Raw genomic sequence first — 23,692 nt, 5'->3', positions numbered from 1 at the left:
TCCCACCATTTAGATAATATGCTTCTTTTTTATTCTTCCTGCCAAAGTGGACAATTTCCCACTTCCCCACATTATACTCCATTTGCCCACTCACTTAACCTATCTTTGTAGCCCCTTATTTCCTCTTCACAAGTTACTTTCCTACCTATCTTTGCGTTATCAGCAAATTTTTCAACCATACCTTCATCCAAATCATTTATATAAAATGTAAAATGTTGAGGCCCCAGCGCAGATCCCTGTGGCACACCACTCGTTACACCTTGCCAACCAGAAAATGAACCATTTATGCCTACTCTGTTTCCGGTTAGCTAGCCAATCTTCTATCCATGCCAATATGTTACTCCCTACACCATGAGCTTTTATTTTCTGCAATAACCTTTGATGTGGCACCTTATCAAATGCCTTCTGGAAATCTAAGTGCAATACATCCACTAGTTCCCCTTCCTGCACAGCACATGTAACTCCCTCAAAGAACTCCAATAAATTGGTTAAACATGATTTCTCTTTCACATTCAAAAATCAGGTCAAGAAATATTTCGACAAGAAGGTACACCCATTTGAGTACCAAGCTGGAGATACTGTTATGGTCTTCAATTACGGGACACATGTTTTGAACCAAAATGGTATGGACCATTTACTATAATTGATAGGGCAACCCATGTTGTTTATTTGATACAATTCCCCAGGAAAAAGAATGGGGTAAAACTAACCAAATTGTATTGTATTAATTAGCTAAAAACTGTGAAAGGGTAAATACTGCACTGGTTATTTTATCCTCATGGGGAAAAGGATGGGATCGTTATTCCTGTTACTGGTCACTGTCCCAGCCACAGCCACGGCAATGGTGTCATCAATCAATCACCTGAGGTGTGGGATTGGAAAAAACAACAAAAGCAGCAACTGTAGCTTGCCACCAAATTGTGAAAGATGCGATGAGCCGAATGGGACTATATGGGTACCAAGTGGAGATGGTGTTTGTTTGATGTTGTTATGTAGCATGAGTTTTAATGGATGGTATCAATGGGTGCCTAAGTGAAACACTGTCTTTAACCTTACAGTGTGGGAACAAGTGCAGATAGGATTGGTTGGCATCCTGAAAACTGTTGGCATGAAAACTGTGGGACTGATCAATCTTGTTCCCTGTGCTGGCCTTGATTCTTCACCTAGGCACGAGGTGAGATTGGGATATATGGGTGGAAATGGGAGTGAGGGCGGGGTGAGGGGTTGGTGGTGCGGGTTTGTGGTTTAAGATCAAGGTGCAGCAAAACAAGCAGACAGTTGCAAATCAAAGTAAAAGGTTAGACAGTAGGTCATGCACAACCTTAGAGGAGTGTCCTACCAATGGCCTAGTGATCATCCGTACCCATGAGAGATTGTGCAATGATGTCAGATACAAAACTGTCCCTGTAATATTTAATCTTTCCAATGTTCATATGCCAGAGTCCTTGTGTAGACTCCACTATAGGGTCTTTTACAGAAAAATAGTAAATCAAATAATAAGGAATATCATAGAAAGAAATGTGGGACGAGATGGGAATCAACAATGGCCCCCAGAAGAGGATAAGTGATATAGTCCTGTTATGAATGATACTAAAACAAAAATAGTAACTGAAAATCCTGCTGTAAGACAGGGTTAGTAGAATGGATAGGGAGAGCAGCCATGGCAGGAACTGCAGCATGGAACTGCATCGATATGGAAAGCATGTGGGAATGTGATGAGACCATAAGGAGCCAGTTAAAAGAAATCCTGACCATGACAGGCAAGGGAGATAATGACTAGATAAAAAAAGCTACAGGAAAACCTTGAATTGATCTTAGAAATAATACAAAATTTTAGGAAAATCCAGGATAAGGTGAATGAGCTAATTACTGATTCAACCTTTGCCAAATGAGATAGCTAATACCAGTGTGTTTGCAATGTTTGGGAGTTTTCTCCTCGATCAGGTACAGAAAGGCCTCACTGTTATTAAAAACAATCAAATACCAAACTTGGTAACTGACAGCCATTTAAAGGGTACAAGAGGGTAATGCAGCTCAAGAAATCATGGCCTCTCCGACTATGCTAAGCTCCCATGTCCTGGAGATTATGGCAGAGCACAGCCGACTGTCTATAGTCCTTTGGTTGTCTAAATTAGATCGGAATAATAAGTGGGAAATATTTAAGGTGGAATCATTAGGAATCACGGAAGAGGATCCAAAAAATCAACAAACAGAATAGCCCCATTACCTCGTTTGAAAAGGTGTGACCTGGGAGGCTCCCAACTTAGATTGTTGTTCACATAACAGGGAATCCTTGATGTGTAGATATGACAGTCTGAAACTCGGGATACCAGTGTACGAGTTCAAGTTGGATGAGGGTGGCCTGAATTGCATGATCGGTTTCGAACAATTTGAAGGGGGCAGGACTCAATACAGCTACTTGGGCCAGGCAATTATTGTGCAATGACGTCTGCCTTTAAATACAGATCTGTACCAAGTGACAAACCCCACGTGACAAACCTACACCTACTGCGATGAGCAGTATAGGAAATTCCTATCTCATCCCCATCCAAACTCACAATGTGACTGAAATTCAGGTAAACATCAGTATGCTCTGTGAAGGTTTGGAGGCAGTTAATAGGTTCAGAGACCCTATTCCACCTCTCTCTTAGCTTGACTTCTATTATTAAACAATCAATACCTCCCAAAAACGTCTGGTTAGAATGCAATAAGAAAATGGTATAACGATCCATAAAGGTCAGCAATTAGGAAACCACTGGTTGCATACAACCACAGTCACCATCCATGGGCTCAGATGGCCTTATCTTAGTACAATTGATAATTTTGATAATACTGGGCTTAGGTTACATAGGGTGACTTGTGGGGAGATTATAAAGAGAGACTGACCATTTGCAGTTGGCCCAATTAAAATAATTAATGTTGTGAGGGGTCAGTAGGACTTCTTTTGCCTCAAGGAGGGGACTGTAAGAATATATATTTTGTTATTCTGTTTTGCTGCCTGGATAGATACATCGTGCGATGTACTTCTCTGTTGCGAATGATTCCTTGAGCGTATTGTTAACTCGAGACTAAAACTGCCTAGTGACTGCTGTCAGAGTTAAAATGTAAATAATGTGGTAAGAATAAGAGACCTGGTATGGAATGGACTTACAGAGTCATAGTGAAGAGCAGCACCCGGGAAGAATCTACAATTATACCAAGGTCAGATCTCCTGCTATAATAAAAGCAAAATACTGCAGATGCTGGAAATCCGAACTAAAAACAAGAAATGCTGGAAATACTCAACAGGTCTGGCAGCATCTGTGGAGAAAGAAGCAGAGTTAACGTTTCAGGTCAGTGACCCTTCATCATATCTCCCGCTGTCCGACTGCTCAGAAGGACGGTTCGTCTTCGATAGAGTCGTTATGCCCATGTAATATAAATTCTCTTTGTGTTTTTGAATTTGATTTTGGGAATCTCAAAGGTTGTGTGCTAAGGAATTCATATTCTCTGTCAACTAAATGAAAGTTTAAACTCTCCACATTTTGATTGCGATTAGTTCTTGTTTCTTACACATGTGACTTACCTGTAGTGGAGACCTTTAAGGTAAATTTATTTTCTGCTAATATTAAAGGAAACATTATGCTGAAGAAATGTCTTACAATATATTCCTCCCAGAAAATTGGTCAAAGATCCTTTTATGTATCTATATGAAAGAAAATATTTCAATTTTTGTCACTCTGCAAGAGAACGGCCCTACTCAGGTCACAGCCCATTGAAACCCCCGGGATGGGCCGCCCCGATCACATGGTGGGGAAGCCCCTGATTACGTGGTGGGGGCAGGTTGTCCGTCCCCAGCAATGGCGTCAGCTGCTTGAGTGCAGGCGCTGACGCCATTTTTAAAGGGCTGTTAGCCCTAATGGCAAATTTAAATATTTAAAGATAGATTTAATTAATTTAAATAAATACATTTCTTTTGCCCCTCCCCACCCATAACAATTAAATAAATTTTTTGCCCTTCCCCCCAAAACACTGACCTTTACCATCTGACCTTTCCCAATCAAATTGTGTCAAACTTTAACAATCCTTCCCACCGTCCTCTACACCCATGACATTAATTTGACCCCGTTTCCCCCCACCCCCACTGCATTGATAAACTTACCTCCACCCCGCACCCCACCTCACCCCCCCACCAGTGTGGCACCTCGTTTTCCCAGATGGGGATCCGAAGACGCGGGAGTGCCGGTGGCCGGGCTAAAAATCGTGGCCGACCATCAGGAGGTGACGCAAGTTTATTTAAATTAATTATTTAAAGTGATTTGCATATTAAAATTGTGGTTCCATTGCCCGGAGGCGGGAAAGCCGCCACGGCGCCTCATCGCCGCTGGGAGGATTGGGCTGTGCCCTTCTGGCTTCGAGGTCCATGACAGGCCTCATCTGGAAACATCTTCAGGCCCTCCCCCGCCCCGGAACCCGACACCTGGGGAGAACAAAATCCAGTCCAGCATGTGCATTTTCCGACCAAATAGGCCCACTTGCTTGATGTTTCTCGTGGCTTCATCTGCAGCTGACAGCTATTCTTGGGATCCACCTTTCTTCTAGATACCGAGGCCTCGATTCTTTTCAAGAGGAGTGCAGTGCACTGTCGTGCAGAACGGCACTCCCTATTATTTCTGATGATATAAATGCTGTGGAATTGGTTGGGATAGTTTAATTCCATTTTTGGTCAGTTTTGTTTGTTGCTGGCATTGGTATCATAATGGACATCTATGGTGAGGATACTCCATGGAATTATTTCATGATGCTCTCATTGAAGGATGATCTCATTGAGACATAACTACAATAAATATCTTTGATTGTTAAAAAAAAAGGGAGGTGAACATCTTCAGCAACACTGAAATCCTAGGCCATCATTTTTTATTAAACATTCAGGTTCCAAATTTATAAGGGGAACATTTGTGTTTTAAACTCAAAGTCTTTCATCTTCCAGCTGTTATGGAACCTGGAGTTTTAATTAACAGTCGAAAATTAGTCATATTCAACGCGGAACAAATCAATTACCGAAGATGTCAAACTCAATTAATGAGATTTATTTCGGGCTGCACATTGATACATGTAAACATTGTTAGTCATTAAAGAAATGGTGTCACTGTTGATGGCTCACAGGATTCACTTCAAAAACTCCACATAAAATTTACCAATTTAAGTAAACTGCTAGTTTTTATCTTGCCCTTCAGATTTGTTTCAAGGACAAACAGCTCCACATCCATGATAACAAAGTCCTATTTTCACTCATGATTACACATGGAACTGGGGGAATTCTAACATAGTGAGGCTCTATGTAGTGACAATAGTCCAATATCCTCATTTACTTACCATGTAAATTGATCAGAGCACCACTGATGTTGTAATGAAATTACTGTAAGGGTATAGTAGCTACCTGAATGTTAACTTTCTACTATTTAATGAGGATAAGCAATTGTGTTTCTCAGGTTTGTGAAAACTGATATTTCTATTCCAATAATAAACTGTTTAATGTCTGTTTGTACATTGGTGCACGGTTTGAATTGCATTATCAAATTGCTTTCATCCATCTTGGCTTTGCAGTATCTTATTTACGAAGTAGAGAGCCTTTCTCAGGGTAGGTTCCCAATCAGAAACAAAGAACCCTTTGAATGAAGGAATCTGTGAAATCCTTGTTCAATCAATGTCAGAAATATACTTATATAAATTGAACTGGCATTCTTTCTTTGTAATTAGACATGAGCCTGAAACTTAACAGGTGTTTCACAAAGTCAGTAATACTTAACAGCTTCTTGGTTTGGTTTAGAGAATTAATAACATCACACTTTTTTGTTGTGGCAAATAACGTTCTTGCTATAAAAAATACAGTTTAGCCTATCTTCAAATAAAAAAGATTTAAAGATCAAGTAAGGCCCAAATAGTTTTTCAAATAAAAAAAACGAAAGTTTGAATCAGAAATATAATTTGAATAGGCATACAGTTATTGTTTATTTTTCCTTACTGCCTTACTGCCAGCAAATAAAATCTTTCATTTGGATGAGCTCTGCTACTGAATTTTGCACAAATTATACCCTTTAACACCAAGTGTCCTCATGATCAAATGGTCACCGCTAATGTTTTCTTCACAGTCATCACAAACAACATTTAGTACATCACAATAATATAAAAGCAAAATACTGCGGATGCTGGAAATCTGAAATAAAAACAAGAAATGCTGGAAATACTCAGCAGGTCTGGCAGCATCTGTGGAAAGAGAAGCAGAGTTAACGTTTCGGGTCAGTGACCCTTCAGGGGGTCCCTTCAAGGGTCACTGACCCGAAACGTTAACTCTGCTCCTCTTTCCACAGATGCTGCCAGACCTGCTGAGTATTTCCAGCATTTCTTGTTTTTATTTAGTACATCACCTTGAATGTCGCCTGAGTCATCCATTTTCCCAGGGCTGATCAAACAGCCATGAACTCTGGTTTCATGAGCACATGGAATGATAAAAACATCAAGTAGGACATTTTCAAGACCATCAGCCATGACTGGATTCAAATGCAGTTTCCAAAGCAGGAATTGCAGTGTTCTAATTCACCGTTTCACCACCTCCTTGACCAATTAGTCTATTTTTTCTTTCCTATTTTCTCCATGTAGTCTCCTGGGTCTGAAGAGAAAACCCTAAACAGGAGCATGAGTTTGTTGGTAACGGCATCTGATTAACACCTCACCCAAGTGAGCATTATTCATATATTCATCACAGCTCTACAGTACAGTCCTGCCACATCCAGCCATGCATAGTGGTGGACAATTAACAACTAACCGGAGGAGGAGGCTCCACAAACTTCCCATCCTCAATGGTGGGGGAGCCTAGAACCTCAGTGCAAAAGACAAAGCTGAAACATTTGCAATCATCTTCAGCCAGAAAAGTTGAGTGGATGATCTATCTAGGCCTTCTCCTGAGGTCCCCAGAATCACAGATGCCAGTCTTCAGCCATTTTGATTCACTCCACGTGATATCAAGAAACAGCTGAAGGCACTGGATACAGCAAAGGTTAGGGGCCCTGACAACATCCCAGCTGTAGTACTGAAGACTTGCGCTCCAGAACTAGTTGCACCCCTCACCAAGTGTTCCAGTACAGCTACAACACTGGCATCTACCCAACAATGTGGAAAATTGCCCAGGTATGTCCTGTCCACAAAAGGTAGGACAAATTCAATCCAGGCAATTACCGCTCCATCAGTCTACTCTCATTCATTAGTGAAGTAATGGAAGATGTTGTCGACAGTGCTGTTAAGCACCACTTAAACAGCAACAACCTGCTCACTGATGCTCAGTTTGGGTTCCGCCAGCGGCACTCTGCTCCAGATCTCGTTAGAACCTTGGTCCAAACATGGACTAAAGAGCTAAATTCCAGAGGTGAGGTGAGAGTGACTGCCTTTGACATCAAGGCAGCATTTGACCGAGTGTGGCATCAAGGAGCCGTGGCAAAATTGGAGTCAATGGGAATCGGGAGGGGGTGGGGGGGAGGGGGGGGGGATCTCTCCACTAGTTGTGGTTGTTGGACGCCAATCATCTCAGCCCTAGGACATCACTGCAGGAGTTCCTCAGGGCAGTGTCATAGGCCCAACCATCATCAGCTGCTTCATCATTGACCTTCTCTCCATCATAAGGTCAGATGTGGGGATGTTTGCTGATGATTGCACAATGTTCAGTACCCATTCAAGACTGCTCAAATACTGAAACAGTTCATGCCTGCATGCTGCAAGACCTGGACAATGTTGAGGCTTGGGCTGATAAGTGGCAAGTAACATTTGCACCTCACAAGTTCCAGGCAATGACCATCTGACCATCTCCCTTTGATATTCAATGGCATAAACATTGCTCATTCCCCAACATCAACATCCTGGGGTTATCATTGACCAGAAACTTACTGGACCAGTCATATAAATACCGTGGCTACAAGAGCAGGTCAGAAGCTGGGAATTCTGTGGTGAGTAACTCACCTCCTGACTCCTCAAAGTCTGTCCACCATCTACAAGGCTGAAGTCAGGAGTGTGAAGGAATACTCTCCACTTATCTGATGAGTGCAGCTCCAACAACACTCAAGATGCTCAACAGTATCAAGGACAAAGCAGCCCGCATGATCGGCATCTCATCCACTACCTTAAACCTACACTCCTCCAGGAGTGTACAGTGGCAGCAGTGTGTACCATCTGCAAGATGTGCTGCAGCAACTCATCAAGCCTCTTTCAACAACACCGTCCAAACCTTTGACCTCTACCATCTAGAAGGAGAGGGGCAGCAGATGCATGGGAACACCACCGCCTGCAAGTTCCCCCCCCCCCCAAGTCACAACTTGGAAATATATCGCCGTTCCTTCACTGTTGCTGTGTCAAAAACCTGGAACTCCCTACCTAACAGCACCAGATGGACTGCAGCAGTTCAAGAGTTGGGCTCACCACCACGCTGAAGGGCATTTAGTTATGGGCAACAAATGCTGCCCTTGCCAGCAAAGCACACATCCCATGAAAGAATAAAAAAAAAAGCTGGCTCTCTGACTACACAGGAGAGGAACATTGGCAGCAAACTAAGTGTTGCACACAGTTCCATGCTGCCTTCTCATACTCACTAATGTTTGCAACCCGCAGGACAATCCATGGGCATGCCCCCTTGGAAATTCTAGAATTCTGAAATTAAAAACGTTGCCTTACAGCAATATTTTATTTCACTGTTGACAGAATTTGAAAGAACATTAAGATAGATCAGATGGTTTATACATATTTCACAGTTTGACCACACCATTACGTAGCTGAATGCTACACGAACGATCACTCATCCCCATCTTGAAGGCAGTTCCCTCTCCCTCACAGAGGCACTCTGCCCCTCCAACTAGCTCTACTCTGAAAAGTTCTGTGAGTTCTCTTGGTGTCCTTGTCAACATTGCTTTGTAAATCAACTTTAAATCCCTCTCCCATGTCTCTGCAGGATCACCTCGAGCAACAAGTGCAAAAAGCTCATTGACTTCTTTATCGCAAATATTGAGACCATACATTCAATGGCTTCTTCTGCATCCCCCGCTTCCCATTGCCCAGCAAGCCAACACTCCTCTTCCACTCTCCCCCTGCCCAAGCCATGAACTTGCAACTTTCTGTAGTTCTCTCCTACCTCCACTCCTTCCCTCTTTAAGCTCATCATGAGATTTCCGGCTCATCTCAGCTCATTCTTACTAATCTGTTGACCACCCAGCTTCTCATCTTAGCTGTCATTGCTAACTGACATTGTAAGTGGTTAAAATCAAAACCATAATGACATCCTCTGTGACTGTGACTATGTTGCCTTAACCTTCTTCAATTTCTCTGCGGTCTTTAACACAGTCCTTCAACACCTATTCTGTGCTGTGAGGGATTGCCTTACTTAGTTCCACCCCTACATAAAGAAGAGCGATTACATTTTGAAAGTAATTCATTTTGATGACCTAAGGCCATGAAAGGCACTTTATTGAGTGAGTAAACCTGTAGGTTTAGAATCAGACTTTATACAGTTCTTTCTTTCTTCCAAGTCTAGAATGTGGGGGGCATTGAAGCAACTTCCAAGGCTGGGTAGAGAGCAAGGCAGGGGGCACAGAATTTACCGGTGGATTGGAGGGGGGGGGGGGTGGGGGGAGTTGCGGCGGGGACGGGAAGAAACCCGGAAATAAGGTTCAATGGCGTTTTTGTCCAATGGTCAGCCAGATTGACTGCTTGTCCAGTGGGAAAGCAGCTGGGAAGCCGATGTCAGTGCAGAGTGGGGGAGGGGGTTTTGATCATTGGGCAATGTAACTTCGTGAGGCGGTGGGGTACGACAGTGCAGGGAGTTGGACATTGTGGGGGGTGTTGGACATTAAGGGATGGGTCATCATGGGGGGGTCATACCTTGGGGGAGGGTCAGACATTCAGGGGTGGGAAATCAGGGGAGGATGGGACATTATCAGCAGGGTCGGACATCAGCAGAATGGGATCTCATGGGGAAGGGACATTCCAGGAGCATTTTACATCATGGGCGGGGGGGGATGGGTGCTGGGGTTGTGTCAGACATCGGGGGTTGGGGATTGGGTGATCATGGAGCTCCATGTGCAGGTTAGCTTGTTGGGTCAAGAAAAACACCTGCTCTTGATGGCTCACAAGCAGTGCAATAAAGGCACTTACCTCATGGATCCTGCCTCTTACCTCCTTTTACCTGCTGGGATTCCTGAGGCCTGGAAAACCTGGCCGCCATGAGTTAAAAATGAAAATCCAGTTAAAATGGAGGCACGCAGCCTTATTAAAAGATTTTATTGCATGACCCGCCCTCAGAACCTTTTCTTTTGAAACCGGAAGTCGGCAGATTGGAGGTGGGTTGGGGGTCGGGTTTGGGAGATTTAAAATTTTATCTTCCCACACATTCCCAACCCACCTGGCCTTAGGGGTTAAAATTTCCTCCTCAGTCTCCATAACTTTGAAGTCAATTGCAATTCAAATATTTGAAGTATACAATATTAAGTAAAGTCTTGCCTTCATGTCAGAATGATGCTGCTCTTAAAGCATTTAAGTTCACCGACCATCCTGAACGTGCAGCATGTGTGTAACATAAGCTATATTCTGAATTGGCCCTTTTGGTTTTCCTTTTTATAGTTATAAAAGATAACACAAGGATTTCACAACGGCATGAAATACCAGCAACTAAGCAGATTCATGATTGATGTTGTGTTAATCTAATGGAGACCTGTCACAATTCTGGACCCTGCTCACCCACTTCATGCCATTGCAATTCTTTCTGTGGCTGGAATTTTTACTCGAAATAGGTTTTATTATACGAGAGCAAAAGCTTAGCAGCAAATCACCTACTACGATAGAGACGATGGCACAGAAAAATAACATTGCAACATGTTTATTGATTTAGCAATTGCACAAAAAAAGGACAAACTGTTTCTCAATGTTGCATATCTGTCTTCTATCTCAGCAAGCTGCTGTTAGTTTCTCTCCACTGTTGCTGGTGCAGAGAGCAGAAATGCAGTCATTCAAATGCTAATAACTGTAAAATTAGAAACAAATAGTGGATAACTGGAGAGAGACAGAGCCTGGTTGGACATCTGTGCCTCTTTGCATGTGCTGCAACTGCATAAACTTACTTGTGTCAGTTTGCTCAATCTAAACTCCATGCATTATCTTTTGATTCAGAGATCAGATTAGTTTCAAAGCTCAAAGTAATTTAATTCCATGATTAATTGAGTGATTGATATGAAATTCAAATGATTATGTTTTTTGCATAAGGATGAGTCTGCATAATGTGCTGACTGGATCATGCACGTCTTGTTGAACTCTGTTTGGATAGTGTTGCAGGATCATTGTTAAATGTATTTCTGGATCAAATATAAAATCTCTGTGACATCCATGCGATTTATGCAATGCTTTGTGTCCTTTCCAACAATACCATTCCGTAACTCTCATGCCTTATTTAAATTCCACCATCTTTCTTTCCTGCCCATTATGGGTGGGAGGTTGGCAGGAAGCAGCGGAAAATCACGTGGTCCGGAGGCCACCTGCTGAAAGCAGCTAAGTGGCGGGAACAGCTGCTGGGGCCGCCCACATGGGTTCTAAGCCTGTGCCAGGGTAGGCCTAAGTTTTCCTTGTAGGGCAAGGAATGTAAAAAACGTAAAGAAATTTAACTTCTTTTTAACTCTTCGGGCCCCGATCCTCATGGTTGGCCTGGCAGGAATCTTACTGTGGTGTCCCGCTCAGGCCGTTGAGTTAAAATTTTAATTGCCTCCCGATGACATCACCAAGACCCAACAAGCAAATGTCAAAAAAGTACCCCATTGACTTTAGGCAGTTGTTCCCGCTAAATTGTGTAGGTTAAAATTCCAATCGATCAGCTTCTGTTACTTCCAGAGCAAGTAAATGACTGGGGTGATTTTAACTGCCACCTGCCCATTTTCCGCAGACCGGGCAGGGATTAAACTGGTAAAAGGCATGTTCCGGGCTGATGTCAGGAGCCACTTCTTTGAGGGAAGAATGATCAATATGTGGAAAGGCTTTCTGGAGGATTGTGGAGACAACACGGCCCTGATATTAGTGAGGAGGTGGGGAGGGAGCAGTTGAGGAGGTAATTTTGCATTCAGGAAACCCAGAAGAACAGCAGGACCTAAATTAACATTTTTGTCTCCGTCTCCTGGCTGCAGCCGGCAAGATTTAGAGGCTGGTGGGCAGGTAGGCCTTTGGCTGAGGGAGGGATTGGAAATGCTGCATTGGGAATTAGATCAGATACTGTATCAGTGGTGCAGGGGTGGTGATCGTAAGGGTTGGGAGGGAGATTGTGTGTCAGTGGGGGTAGATCATAAGGACCAATGGGGGTAGATCCTAAGGGTCGAGAGGGAAGATTATAAGGGTCGAAAGGGGAGATCGGAAGCGTTGTGGGGAGAGAATCGGAAAGGTTACTTGGAGTGCACAGGCCAAAGCTGGGGACCATAGAGAAGGGAGGGAGGGATCGGAAAGGCTGAGTTGAGGGGATATCATGGCTTGAGGGGACATTATGTCTTAGGGAGGGAAATTGGATTACTGGGGTGGGCCTCCGATTGCGGGAAGTGGGAGAAATTGCAGAAGGGGATCCAATCATGGGATGGGCCAATGGTGTGGGGGTGGGTCCAATTATGGGGGTGGCAGTGTCCTATCGATTGAGGGGGTTGGATTGTGGGGGTAGGGTAATCATGGGTGTGGGGGAAGCAGGTTAGTGTGGGGAGCCAAGGGAAAGCATTCCTGGCCCACAAATAGTGCTGGAAAGGCACCTCCTTCTTCCACGCAGCAGCCCTTGCCTCCCTTTATCTCTCAGGTTTCCTGAGGCCTGGGATGCCCGAGAAACCAGGATTAAGCTGAAAACAGGTCCTGGGGCCATCTTGCCTACCCATTGCTTAACATAGCTTAGAGATGAGGCCATACTATGGAGACTGGTGTGCTAGCTTCCATTGGTTGGTGTGTTACATGTGGCTTTCCATGAGGGATGCCACTCTCATATGCCAGAGACATGGTGCCACTTATGGCATGGGTGCTAACAGCCTCTGGGAACTTTGACAGATATCCACACATTTCATGCTGCTTTTCCAGCATCTGCTGCTTTGCTGATGACTCCTGAGGCTTGCTATCTGTGTGAAGCTGAGCATTGCTGGGCCATTCCTCACTCCTCTGATGGGGAGTGACCGAAGCTGGTACTGCCTCCGTTACCTGCTGATGCACATCTGTGTTGTGCTTACCAGTTGGTGCCACTCTTTCTAACTGCCCACTGACATGAGAGGATCTTCGCTGGTGGAGGACGCGCTAGACTGATGTAATGGTGTTTCCTCTAAGGTCTCGTGCTCCAGGAGCTGTTGTTGGTCCCTCATCCACTACTGCACCTGCAGGAGAGACCAGAGTGACGTTAACATGTTGCACTTTCAACCAACTCCTGCTGCCTGTCCTTGATCTGGAGCTTCCTGTGTTCATCAAGGCCCACAGAGGCGCCATGGTTAGTACTGTTCAGGAGGTTTGATGCCCGCATCCATCATGTTACTCACAGTCTACGTGCTCCATAGCTGCCTCGCCCTCAGCAACAGTCTGCCGTGCTGCAACCCATCCTATTTCTATTGCCTCCTCCTCCATCAGAGTCATTACAGCTATGAATGGTACACCACCTCCAGTTCTTCCCCATTCCCTAGCATTGTGAGTGCACTTCTTCTGCAAATACAATGTCACATGCGTCTTATAACCCAGCTGCGCTCGTCATCCTGTGCCAGGTTCCATGTCCAGCATCGTGCCACTCGGATGCCTGCTGTGTGGCCATTCAGTCTTAGCAATGCAGCGATCAACTCTGACTGATCATGGACCTCTGGTGCGAGACAACACCACGTCTCACTGTGTACGCTGGTCCCTGGTCACGCCTGATGCATGAGTTGGCCACCTTGCCTCACATCTCACGGGTGCCATTTATAACATGCAGGGCTATGAGCTTGCTATTATGATTCTCACTAACCTTGCCAAGCCATAGCAGGTCATTGAAGAGCTTCCGGCACTGCACCCATGTTCATTCATCCTGCAGCTGCTGACTTTCACGGCCACCTCCAGCCATGCCTTCTGCATGAGGCTTACGGGCTTCCTCCTCCCATCCTCTGGGAAGAACACCTGTCTCTTCTCCCTCACTGCCTGCAGAAGCACCTCCACCAAACCTTGGCGATACCCTTCCTCTGACTCCAGCTATTCCTGCTGGCCAACAAGCTTCCCTTGTTCAGCAACCTTCCAATGCCCTCTATACACGCAGCCTGTCTGAAGGCTGCTGACTGCCCTTTAAAACTGGCGCCTTCCTCTGACATGCCGGAACTTTCTCCTGCCCGCCACTTGTTACTGGCCGTTCCCCTCGCTTCTCAGACATTGGCTTCAGATGGAAAAATCCCCGAGAATGTCCTGCCACCCATCTATGTGGCTGTGTGACCTGAATTTGATCCCAGTGTCAGGACTTCCTCTCAACTGGGACAATCCTGCCCTTTGTTACTGAGGGTCTCAAAAGGAAATGGTTGGTTTAAGTGTTTTAAACATTCTGAAGATATTCTCCAAATTCAGAAAGGGCAGTTTTTTCAGGCATGCACAATATGCAGACAGAAGGTATGTAAGTTCTGAACTTTGAATAAAGAATGCTTTATATTCCGTACTTTTATTAATTAACACATTGCCCTTTCAAACAATATTTTGTATGACTTTTACAAACTCTAGATAGTGTCTTCCTTTCAAACATAAACCTCTGCTGTGGAGATAGCTGCCTGTGACTTATGAGGCATTGTCCATGAATCAGTACATCAAAAAACTGACATGTCTGGCAAGAATGGTTACAGCACAGAAGGAGATCATTCTGCCTGATGTGTCCAAAAGCCAATATTCTGGTGGGAAGCCTAAGGTTTACTAATCTTAGGATTGTGTAACTGAAGTTTTAATATGTATCTTGGCAGCATGTTTAAAAGAAAATGTTTATTTGGTACGTAAATTTACATTCACTGTTTACGCTCACTGTAACTGTGTTATAAGGTAACTTGTCCATTATGTTACATCGCCTATGCTCTACCTTGCAATTTTAATGCATGGCAGGACTGGAGTGGAGCTGGCCCATGGCACCAGCTCAGAGGACTGCCCTGGTTGTACCTTGTGCTGCAAGGCCTTTTCGCGATTATGAATAGCTCCCCACACATGAAATGCATGTTAAGCAAGCTTAATGTAAAGCACGGTTGACTGGGAAGGAGGCAAAAAAAATCTGGCAAGCCAGCAGCCGTTGTAGGCCTGCAACTCATCATTAAAGGGAGGTTGTAATGATAGCAGAAAATCTGAGTAATTGCTCAGTGTGGTACAAAGAAGAAATGTTCTTTTTACTACTGAAGAATTGGAATACCTACTACAGGAGGTGCACCAGAGGAAGCTGGCTCTACTGGGGCTGAAGGGCACGTGGAGGGTGGTCATCGACTAAGTTAGTGCATTAACCTTGACCCCTTGTAGCTGGAGCCAAAATCGAAGAAGAAGTTTATTTATATCAAGAGGAATGTAAAGATATGTACACTCACTTTAATACAATTTTCTCATTATGCCAAAGCTGGATAGTAGAAGGTTTCTTGGAGGTGGTGGTGTCTAACAATAACCTCTACACCTTTGACTCTGTACAAGAGGAATCACCCCAATGCCCCCCAGAGTCATAGCACTGACCTGGACACCAATATCAGGCCTGGGCTGGAAAATATTGGCTCATTATACCTGTTCCCCATATTGGGGTTCTGTTCGAACAAGGGTGTCCAACCTTTTCATGTGAGGGGCCATATTATAATTTTTGACCAACTAGGGGCCGGTGAGCAAATTTCAGAAAGATAAAGGTATTAGAAATGTATTTTACTATGAACCAAACAACAAACTAATTTATTAACTTACTTTCTTGTCACTATGTTGAACACTGATTTAGTGAGCTACCTGGCATTGTTTTTGTTTGCAGAAGTAGACAATGTTTGCCCGCAAGCTTGATGTAGCGATGCGGAGAATTCCGGATAGATGTCCATCTGTCAGGAGTGATCTTGATCATGCTGTCTCCCATCTCTCTCCCTCTCTGTGTCTCTCTGTCTCTCTGCTTGTCTCTCTCTTTTTCGCTGTCTCTTTGTCTATCTCACTCTCTCTGTGTCTCTTTCTTTCTGTCTCTGCCTCTGTATCACTCTCTCTGTCTATCTTTGTCTGTGTGTGTGTGTGTGTGTGTGTGTCTGTCTCTGTGTGTGTCTTTGTCCCTCTCTGTCTCAGTGTGTGTGATTCTGTCTCTTTCCCTCTCTCTGGCTCTCGCTGTGTCTCTGTCTCTGTCTGTCTTTCTCTTTGTCTCTGTCTCTCCCTGTCTCTCTATCTGTGTGTGTGTGTGTCTCTCTCTCCCCTCCCTCTGTGTCCCCCCACCAGCTCCCAGGGCTCAGTTACCCCAGCACCCTACTTCAGGTTACCCCAGCACCCTTCTCTTAGTTACCCCAGCACCCTATTCCTAGTTTCCCCAGGACCCTGTTACCCCAGCACCCTGCTCCCAGGGCCCGGGCCTGGGCCCTGCCGCCTCCTCAGGCAGCTAATCCTCAGTGATGGTGGCAAAGATGAAGTGCCCGGGGCCCAGGCCAGGTTCGTATGCAGGCAAAGCCAGTACTGGGCCTGGAGCCTGAGCTGCAGCTGTTGTCAGTCACAGAAAGTTTTGGCGGGGCAGAAGAAGCCAATGGCGCATTTCCAGCAGGAATTTCTCATCTTTGGCAGGCCGGATGGAAATCTTTGACGGGCCAGCTGGAAACCTTTGACGGGCCGGCATCTGCTCCGCGGGTCACATACTGGACAAACCTGTTTATTTTTATTTAGAGATACAGCACTGTAATAGGCCCTTCGGCCCACCGAGTCTGTGCCAACCAACAACCACCCATTTATACTAATCCTACATTAATCCCATATTCTCTACCACATCCCACCATTCTCCTAGCGCCTACCTACACTAGGGGCAATTTACAATGGCCAATTTACCTATTAACCTGCAAGTCTTTGGCTGTGGGAGGAAACCGGAGCACCCGGCGAAAACTTGCAAACTCCACACAGGCAGTACCCAGAACTGAACCCGGATCACTGGAGCTGTGAGGCTGCGGTGCTAACCACTGCGCCACTGTGCTGCCCCGTGTTTAAACGTGTTAGAATTTTCCTGAGACCCAAGGTTAATCACATCTCAATGTGATTATCAGAATTTGGATTTGTGTTACAGAGATTAGTCAGAACAATGCAAGTAGCAACTAGCAGACATGTTGGCTACATCCCATGTCTAGGTGCGAGTATAGGATATTGGCCAGAACAATGGAATCACCCAAGCAGTATCACTTAACTTTTTTGGATTGTCTAGGTCATTCCTGGTTCTTTTGTAATCAAGATGGCCATGATGCAAGTCTGAAGTTTGTGTGAGTAGGAACTCACTTCAACATACATTCTGGGCATCATGAGATATAACTGACAAACAAGGACAGCTGGAGGGACAACATCTACAGAACACCCAGCGCAGCTAGAGGGGCAACATCTACAGAACACACAGGACAGCTGGAGAGACAACATCTACAGAACACACAGGGCAGCTGGAGGGGCAATATCTACAGAACACCCATGACAGCTGGAGGGACAACATCTACAGAACACACAGGGCAGCTGGAGGGACAACATCTATAGAACACACAGGACAGCTGGAGGGACAACATCTACAGAACACACAGGGCAGCTGGAGGGACAACATCTACAGAACACACAGGACAGCTGGAGGGACAACATGTACAGAACACACAGGGCAGCTGGAGGGACAACATCCACAGAACACACAGGGCAGCTGGAGGGACAACATCTACAGAACACACAGGACAGCTGGAGGGACAACATCTACAGAACACCTAGGACAGTTGCAGGGACAACATCTACAGAACACACAGGGCAGCTGGAGGGACAACATGTACAGAACACACAGGACAGCTGGAGGGACAACATCTACAGAGCACACAGGGCAGCTGGAGGGACAACATCTACAGAACACACAGGACAGCTGGAGGGACAACATCTACAGAACACACAGGACAGCTGGAGGGACAGCATCTACAGAACACACAGGGCAGCTGGAGGGACACCATCTACAGAACACACAGGGCAGCTGGAGGGACAACATCTACAGAACACCTAGGACAGCTGGAGGGACAACATCTACAGAACACACAGGACAGCTGGGGGGACAACATCTCCAGAATACACAGGGCAGCTGGAGGGACAACATCTACAGAACACACAGGGCAGCTGGAGGGAAAAACATCTACAGAACACCCAGGACAGCTGGAAGGAAAAACATCTACAGAACATACAGGACAGCTGGAGGGACAACATCTACAGAACACACAGGGCAGCTGGAGGGAAAAACATCTACAGAACACCCAGGACAGCTGGAAGGAAAAACATCTACAGAACACCTAGGACAGCTGGAGGGACAACATCTACAGAACACCTCGGACAGCTGGAGGGACAACATCTACAGAACATACAGGACAGCTGGAGGGACAACATCTACAGAACACACAGGACAGCTGGAGGGACAACATCTGCAGAACACCCAGGGCAGCTGGAGGGACAACATCTACAGAACACACAAGGCAGCTGGAGGGAAAAACATCTACAGAACACCCAGGACAGCTGGAAGGAAAAACATCTACAGAACACACAGGGCAGCTGGAGGGAAAAACATCTACAGAACACCCAGGACAGCTGGAAGGAAAAACATCTACAGAACATACAGGACAGCTGGAGGGACAACATCTACAGAACACACAGGACAGCTGGAGGGACAACATCTGCAGAACACCCAGGACAGCTGGAAGGAAAAACATCTACAGAACACCTAGGACAGCTGGAGGGGCAACATCTACAGAACACATAGGACAGCTGGGGGGACAACATCTACAGAACACACAGGGCAGCTGGATGGACAACATCTACAGAACACCTAGGACAGCTGGAGGGACAACATCTACAGAACACCTAAGACAGTTGGAGGGACAACATCTACAGAACACACAGGGCAGCTGGAGGGACAACATGTACAGAACACACAGGACAGCTGGAGGGACAACATCTACAGAGCACACAGGGCAGCTGGAGGGACAACATCTACAGAACACACAGGACAGCTGGAGGGACAACATCTACAGAACACACAGGACAGCTGGAGGGACAGCATCTACAGAACACACAGGGCAGCTGGAGGGACACCATCTACAGAACACACAGGGCAGCTGGAGGGACAACATCTACAGAACACCTAGGACAGCTGGAAGGAAAAACATCTACAGAACATACAGGACAGCTGGAGGGACAACATCTACAGAACACACAGGGCAGCTGGGGGGAAAAACATCTACAGAACACCCAGGACAGCTGGAAGGAAAAACATCTACTGAACACCTAAGACAGCTGGAGGGACAACATCTACAGAACACCCAGGACAGCTGGAGGGACAACATCTACAGAACACCTCGGACAGCTGGAGGGACAACATCTACAGAACACACAGGACAGCTGGGGGGACAACATCTCCAGAACATACAGGACAGCTGGAGGGACAACATCTACAGAACACCTAGGACAGCTGGAGGGACAACATCTACAGAACACCTAGGACAGCTGGAGGGACAGCATCTACAGAACACACAGGACAGCTGGGGGGACAACATCTCCAGAACATACAGGACAGCTGGAGGGACAACATCTACAGAACACACAGGGCAGCTGGAGGGAAAAACATCTACAGAACACCCAGGACAGCTGGAAGGAAAAACATCTACAGAACACCTAGGACAGCTGGAGGGACAACATCTACAGAACACACAGGACAGCTGGAGGGACAACATCTGCAGAACACCCAGGACAGCTGGAAGGAAAAACATCTACAGAACACCTAGGACAGCTGAAGGACAACATCTACAGAACACACAGGGCAGCTGGAAGGACAACATCTACAGAACACATAGGACAGCTGGAGGGGCAACATCTACAGAACACATAGGACAGCTGGAGGGACAACATCTACAGAACACACAGGGCAGCTGGATGGACAACATCTACAAGTTTTATCACCTTGCGGTTTCAAGAAACATGTCGTATTGATAGTGTAATTAGTATTGGTGTCTGAGTAATAAATTTGCATTTGGACAACACACTCAAGCCTGAATCATGAGGAATCATTTAACTGCATTTTAAAGGTTCTAATCCAACAGTTCCATGTTTTGCACTGGTGAGGAGCAGGGAACCTCTGTATGGGTAAATAGGCCATGATTACATCCAGGATGCTCCAACTCCTCAAGCTCAAGGGAAGACTAAGCTTCCCAAACCTTAGCTGCTACTGTTGTGTGACCCAACCCAAGGTTATTATGGCTTTGAAGACATCCTCACTACAGAACACATGGTTGCAGAGGGTCAAAAACTTCCCAAACTACTCCTCCCATCTAGTCTGCCTTTTATGTACCTTCCCAAAAGATCTACAGTTGTAGTGGAAGCTGACATGCTTAAGCATACCATTGGGTCTGTCAACCCTCTCCTCAATCTGTCACAACAAAGAATTTCCAATTGTACTAATCACAAGTGGATTCTAACCTAGTCAGCATCTTCACAATGGTGAGATTGTGTCCTTTCAGCAATTAATAGAAACATATTACTGACATGTTGTCAGAATGCCCTACTCAAGACTGCTCAAACAGGTGCCCTACTTGGAGCTACGCCAGGGAGCCTGTTCACACGAAAGCCAATGGAAATGTTTCAAAGACAATCTCAAAGCCTCCATGAAGGTCTGCTCTATTAACGTCAACACATGGGAAGCATGGCAGCAAGCTGAGCTTGCATTACAGAAGTTGGAGCTTCCACTGCAGCACCCAGACATTGGATGGCTTCAGCGCTGCAATGGAAGCTGAGACATCGGCTATCAAAAGCTGCATCATGGTTGGGTCTGCAAGTGTGCTAATGGAATTGGCCACCACTTCCAGGCTGGAGAGGATCAGCTGTAAGCTCTGAACAAAGCCCTGCGCCAAGTCGGTGCCAGACTCCTCCATGCTCGTTAACATTACATGCAGGTTTCCTAACAGGTCTGCCAATGCATCAAGCATTTCATTGTGCATAGCCAGCACCCTTCCTCTGTAGCACACCCCAACAAAGTGCTCATGTGGGTCCTCTGCAGCAGAACTCGTGTGTGATCTCGCCCTCTGGTGAGCTGGCACCTGCACTACCCTTGTTCCCTGCCCTGACTGCAGGCCACTTGTACCTGATTCCTCACTATGATGTAAGCTCTCTTCTTCAGGACTGTTTTCCAACTCTTCCACCTCTTCCTCTTCTGCCAGTGTCTGGCCAGGTTGCAGAGCTTGGCTATCTAAAAGGAGAAAGGCACAAAGGTAGGGATGAGAGAAGGGGGGGAAGCAAGGTGTTCATGCTTACACCATGTGCAGCTTGTAAATCAGAAGAGATTGTGGGATGATGGGGAAGTGTGATGTGAGAAGGATGATTAGGTATGAGGATGCTGTCACCTTCGGTGGTTTCAGCCCTGCCACTGGCCATGGCCTCAGCAATGGCAGCTCTGGCAACTAGCGTCTCCTCCACTGGGGTTAGGACATCCAGTCATGCCTGACATTGACCTCCACAGCTACCTGGTATCACTGCCTTTACAAAGTTTGTCTGGAGGGCCCCCTGGCCCCCTGTGGATAGATCACATCTCTCCTCCTGTACACCTCCACCAAGGCATCCAGTGTCAGCGAACCTTGGAAACACTCTCTCCACTATTGCATCATAATTCACTCTTCTTACTGCTCAGACTCTCTTCCAAAATCAGTTCCAGCGCCTGCTCCAGCCAGAATGCACCTTGCCCTTAAGCAATGCAGGTTGACTTTAAGTAATGCAGGCTAACTTTAAGTGGTGCTGTCCTTGCACCAACTTGGGCCCCCGCTGAGGCCCGCAGTCACTCAACAGCACATTTAGCGCTGGCTGCATGCAGCTATCATGTTAATTAGCAGGCAGTACGAAGTTGGCATGCTGTCCGTATCAGTAGCAACATTCAGAGGTTAATCATCCCTCCCCACGTCTGTTTTTAGGGCTATCAAAATTTTCCCCCTTTCTGTTTCAACTTATAACTATATGTTTGTAACAGGGAAAAATGGCAGACGGGAATTCAGTCTAATTGGGGAAGCACTCAGGGAATGTCGGGATTTTGGATGTTTAGGTAAATAAGTCATTAGAACTCTGGAAGCAGAGAAGTTTACAGCACAGAAGGAGGCCATTTGATATCTATGCGACCTCAGTGTTGGATCTGTCCAAAGCTAATCCCAGTTCCCTGCTTTCCCTATAACTCTGCATCTTTCCCTGTTTCAAATAGTTTTCCAATAGTCCATTAAAAATGCAATGGTTTCTGCCTCAGCCACTTTCTGTGGCAAAGTTACAATAACGCTTTGAGTAAAGAAATTTCTCCAAACATCTCTCCTCTGGTGTTGGGCTTCATCACAAAAGGTATAGAATATTGCCACGGAACTGTAATTATTTTTCTCCTCGGATTAAAAAACAGTGTGTGCCTTTAAGACTCTGTTTGAAAACTGTGTGCCTTTAAGACTGAACACAGGGTGCCAGCTGCACCTGTCCCTAGGCCACAGCAGGAGAGGTCACATGGTATAATGTTTTGATTTGACTGTGCGTAAAACTGGCAAAAAATGGTCTGAACCAGTTTGTTTTGAGAGACTCTCCAGCGAAGCATGCTGAAGGAAAGAGCTGTCTATTCTCTGTCAGCAGAAATTCTACAAGGAGCTACAAGCTGAGTTAATTACCTAAAAAGCCCTTTTTTCAAGAGACCATTTGACATTGCTGAAGGTAGCAAAACTCCTTTTCTTTACTTCCAAGCTAGGAAGTATTTGCTTCAAGATTGAATCTCTCTTGACTGATTGAATTTGCTGGAATTTGAAGTAAAGTTTCAACTGAGAGACTGTCAGTTTTAAAATTCAAGTTGACCTATTGCTGTGCTCATCATTGAAAGAACTGTTTAATGCCCGCTGCAGCCGAAGAGTTTGAATGCCTATCAAAAACAGACTGCTTCATCAAATCTGTGTGAAGACATCGAGTAGCATTTGATTATTTTCACATTAGAATACTTCATCCATCAGGAACGTAACCCACAAAGACTTATTATTTATTTATTCTTAAGAAACAGCTAATTTTTAAAACATCCTTTTTAAAAAAAAAAGAAACCAGTTAACCGTGATTTTTGAATGTGTGTGTGTGAATGGGGGAGTTAGATTAAAATAGGAAGTTATAAGATTCTTAGACATAGGTTTATCTTAATAGTCTTTAAGATTTAGTTTTTAATAAATAGTTAATTTGTTGTTGTCTAAAGATGTGTGGTTTGGTCTGTTTTATTCTGGGGGTTACCAGAGTGTTTAATTTGAGCTGTTATCCATTTGGGTGGAAAACTTTAATAATATGCTGCGACCTGTGGAGTGATGGGATTGAATTGACAGTGCGTTGCTCCCGCCTCGGTCGTAACATTTTAATTGGGCGTCTCATCCGGGATCAGAATCAGGTTAATTGGAGGGCTCATGTTTGTAATCATATTAGTTACTCGTCTCTGGGATAACATATAAATTGGGGTCTT

The sequence above is a fragment of the Heterodontus francisci genome, chromosome 13 (assembly GCF_036365525.1).
Source record: "Heterodontus francisci isolate sHetFra1 chromosome 13, sHetFra1.hap1, whole genome shotgun sequence".
Taxonomy (NCBI): domain Eukaryota; kingdom Metazoa; phylum Chordata; class Chondrichthyes; order Heterodontiformes; family Heterodontidae; genus Heterodontus; species Heterodontus francisci.
This window is presented reverse-complemented; position numbering follows the sequence as displayed.